General features: G+C 40.2%; 1 pseudogene; it reads right to left on the reverse strand.

The window, feature by feature from the left end:
• Positions 1–894: 894 nt before the first annotated feature.
• On the reverse strand, positions 895–4,335 carry LOC102830001 (annotated as a pseudogene).
• Between the last annotated feature and the right edge of the window lie 369 nt (positions 4,336–4,704).

The following is a 4,704-nucleotide window of genomic DNA, read 5'->3' on the forward strand; positions in this document are numbered from 1 at the left end:
ATTCACCTGTGAAAGCAAAGCTACATGAACTTCATGTGTTTCTAATTCTTCATTTTCCTTCTGATTGGCCGAAGGATAAACAATGTGCACCCTAAATGATGTAAAATCACACCTGTGCTGTTTCTATTGAAAAGTAGCATATTGTTGCTGTGGAATTTTGCAGGTTGTGAATTTTTATTCCATCATCTTTCAGAACACTAATAAGAAATCAGAAATGTTACCTTTTTATAGTTGAAAGGCATATAATGAATCTGATCAGTAACTCAACTCTGCATAAAGGTAAATGTTTTAGAAGTAAATTAATTTTTTTAAGGAGGCGTAAGGGATAGGGTGTTGGTCACTAAGGAAATACATTAATTGCTTTAAGGAAGTGCCTGAACATAGTCAATTTGAAATTGTCTAGCAATGAAATCCAGACATTTTGTTAGTTACCTGGCAAGATTCGGACTTGAAATGAAAACTGATATTTAAAATAATATGTAGAATCACTTGAATGCTTATCCCTTTATTACAACAATTATAAATGGCAAATTAGTCCTTGACACTGATTTGTGTGGTTACCTTAGTCCTTAAATATGCCTTTTTGTCTTTAACTCTGTTGCTCACACTTTTAAGAAATGGCATGATAATTGGTGCATAGGGCATTGCATGAGACATCCTGTGTCACCTTCCTGAATAATATGTACTTAGGACAAGGCACTTATGCTGCCTTTGCTCATATTTTTCTATTCAACTTTTCTGTTGGAAGATAGTGAAAAGCTTTTGTTGATTTTTTTTTTTTTTTTTAAGGCAGTCTTTCAGCTTATGCTTAAAGCCAGTCGCTGTTCCAAGAGTGAAACTGTACAGCCAGTGGTTTGCTTCTTTGGCTGTCGAAGGGAAAGAAAGGCGCTCATGTCATGTGCTCTTTTTCATAGTTAGTGGTGACCAGTCCGATGACACTAATGAAGGATTTGGGAAATATCCACTGATCTCTTCACTCTTACGTGGTAGAGTTCTAGGGATTTCTGATGTGGTCTGCAAATCAGTGACCACTACTTTTGGATTAATTGTAGTAGTTTTCAGCTTTTCATGATGGGGATGTGGTGGTGTCCAAGAAGGTATGGTGGTGAATCAAAATGCAATCATTTGAGAAGTCTTTTATTGAGATCTTTATAATTCAATTCATCGAAGTTAGTCCTCCACATTAAAACCTGTGTGTCTGCACCTCCTGATGCAAACAGTTCTCCACCTTTTGAACCTGACACAGCACAGACAGGTTGCATATGTCCTTTTGTATATATGAGCCTTCCTTCTAAGAGATGCAGAATCTCAAGTATACCATCTGACTTAGCAGGCGGGAGACAATTGCCTGGAGGCTGGTCAGATAAACCGCTGTGGGCTTGATAATGCTGGAGTAATTTGTACACTCTTACAAACCAGATTTCCACAGTGTGATCAGAACCTGCTGAAGCTATGCATGTACCATTAGAGTTAAAATTCCACAATCTACAGAATCTGAGAAATTATTAACACATCGCTTATTTGTGGTGTCCCAAATTTTAACTTTTTTCCTCACTACATTTTTTCCTCACTACATTAGTCTTCAATCAGGTGAGAATCAAGTTGTTTGCAGGTGGGTCTAAAAGTCCACGGAGGAGATAAGCAGGGGAGGGAAGGGTCCGGGCTGAAGGGGCACTGTGGGGCACCCGGAACCATCTGCCTGGAGCGCCTGCTGTACAGGGTTTCTGAAGTTGTAAATCTTTACAGAAGCAGACAGCCCCGTATTTCTCCTGCCGAGCTGCAGGTGAGTTGGAATTGCTAACTTTGCTAACTTAATGGTTCAGTCCCGTACTTACCCTACAACTCTACCAGGGCCATGATTTGAAAGCCATTATGTGCTGTGAGTAGACTCCGGCTCCTAGGGACCCTATAGGCGGCATAGAACCGCACCACAGGCTTTCCTAGGCTGCAGTCTTGTCTACCAAGAAGCTACGGCTAGCTTTCAACTTCAGACTTTCCAGTAAAGGTACTTAACCTACGTCACTGGGGCTTCATGTTAAATAATGTAATATGGTAGTATACAAAAACTGTTACATTAGCTTTCCCTATTTAATACTAAATTTATGTCAAATTGTGGAAAAAGATGGAAAGAAAAATAAACCCTATGCCCTTAACAAGTAACATTTTCTTTTCATGACATTAGAATACAAACCAAAACAGGTTGCTGTAGACTTGATTTCAACTCATGGTGACTCGTGTATGTCAAATTAAAACTGCTCCACAAAGCTCTCAGTAACTCATTATTTGGGGGTACATTTCCAGTCCTTTCAAATCTCCTCTGGGTGAAGTTGAAGTGTCAACTTATGGCTAAGTAGCCTAGAACATAGCATTAGCCATTTATGCCCCAGAGACTACCCCAGAATGTTGTTAGTGTCTAATACTGTCATGTCTGTTCTGACTCAGAGCAACTCAATATAGTACAAAGAACAAGCGATGAGCTTGAACCGCTGACCTTGTGGTTAGTAGTCTAGTGCTTATCCTAGAGTGCCACACTGGGCTAACAAAAATAGAGTGGGTTTGTCATTTTCAAAGAAGCTCTGGTAGTGTAGTGGCTCTTAGTTGGGCCGCTAACCTCAAGGTCAGCAGTTTGTAATTACCAGCCAATCCGCTGGAGAAAGATGAAGCTTTGGACTCCATCTTTATGGCCTTGGAAACCCTGTGCAGGCCGGAACCAACTCCAACACAAACCACCACCACCACCATGTAATTTCCAAGAAACATTGAGTAAAATCTGTGCTGTGGTGCCGTGGGCTAATGCGTCAGACCGCAAAGTCGTTTGAACTGCAACGTTGGTGGTTCAAACTCATGAGCTGCTCCTTGGAAACCCTATACAGGGTCGCAATGAGTTGGAACCAGCTTGATGGCACTTAAAAACAACAACTTAACACCATCCAGAAGTTTATTAATAAGCAGTCACATTATGAGCTATGATGAAAACAATCTGGTTTAAAAGGGTCTTGGAAAGATTTCTAAAAGAGCTGTAGATTTCATCAACTGTTTACTGAATGTCAACTTTATTCTGAATGTAAACTCTCAGAATAAAAAAGGATAAGAACAATATTCTGTCCTCTCTGAGGACAATTGATTCATTTGAGTTATGGTATTGGAGAAGAATATTGAAAAGTAGCATGGACTACAAAAACAAACAAATTTGTGTTAGAGGTAGTACAGCCAGAATGCTGCTTGGAGCCCAGGATGGTGAGACTTTGTCTCTCAGACTTCAGGTATATTATCAGGAGGGATCAGTGTCAGGAGAAGGATGTCACACTAGGTAAAGTGGAGGGGCAATGAAAAAGAGGAAGACCCCCAACGAGATGGAATGGCACAGTGGCAGCAGCAGCACGCTCAAACTTAACCGAGATTGTGAGAATGGTGCTGAGCCAGGCAGTGTGCATCTGTATGCATAAGGTCACTATGAGTCGGAATTGCCTCGACCACACCTAACAACAACAACTTAAATGGAGATGCAGGGAGGAAACATCTGTGGAAAATTAATAGTAACAATAATTTTTGTTACTGTTATTGTGAAATACTAAAAATGTTGGCAGCACAACGGATACACATACACTGCTGTTGTGTTGTTCTTCAGTGCCACCAAGTTGGTTCCTACTCATAGTGACCCTATATAGGGGTTCCAAAGAGCAGCTGTTGAGTTTGAACTTGTGTTTGGCAGTCCAGTGCTGATCTTACTGCACCACACCAGGAGTCCTACATACTAGGCAGAAGGAATATTGAAGATGGTGTGAGAAAACAATTTCAGGAATGCCAGTGACAAAGTTCAGTGTAGAGCATATTTGGTGTCAAGTGCCGTCCAGTCGCTTCTGACCCATAGAGACCCTGTATAGGGTTTCCAAGGAGCAGCTGGTGAGTTTGAACCACTGACCTTGCAGTTCAAATGGCTTTGCAGTCTGGCATATTAACTCACAGCGCCACACCAGGACTCCATTAAGTCAATTTCAACTAAGAACAACTTTCATAAGGTTTCTGAGGAGCAGTTGGTGAGTTTGAAATACTGACTGCAGTTAGCAGTCCAGTGTTTATCCTACAATGCCACATTAGGACCACTTAAGTGAAGTTCACACAGTGTGAGAAACAGACAATTCCAGGAATACAAATGGCAAACCCTCACTTAGAGCACATGGTATAAGGATGGAAATAAGAAAAATGAGTTCAGGAGGACTTTTTACCTTTATCATGATAGCAATAGAAAGTCAAAGGTGTCGCCCAGGAACCATGGAATCCTACTGAAGAGTTTTTGTTTTTTTCTACATTAGGAAAAAAAACATTCCGGTGCATTTTTATCTATTGAAATAGAACTATCTGCAAAGTCCCACCAGTCCTGAGTACATATAGACGTTCTGGCATAATACACATTTAAAAAGCATTACAAATACTTTAATCCTCCTAGGGTAAATATATCTCTGTCATTGCTTAATATGAGAACTTGCTATAATGACAGTAACTGAAGAGCTGAAATCCACTTAGGTAATTAGATAATATATTAAAGCAACATGGAAGTGACTCTAGAGTGGGTCTCTATTGTAGAATGTTACTACTGAAAACCAAGTAGAATACAGTTACTGCATTCATGAAAGACTGTATACTATACCCACCAAAATAATCACTACAGCAGCATAATTGCTGTTGTTAAGTACCTTTGAGTTG

The sequence above is a fragment of the Chrysochloris asiatica genome, unplaced genomic scaffold, assembly GCF_000296735.1.
Source record: "Chrysochloris asiatica unplaced genomic scaffold, ChrAsi1.0 scaffold00003, whole genome shotgun sequence".
NCBI classification, from domain to species: domain Eukaryota; kingdom Metazoa; phylum Chordata; class Mammalia; order Afrosoricida; family Chrysochloridae; genus Chrysochloris; species Chrysochloris asiatica.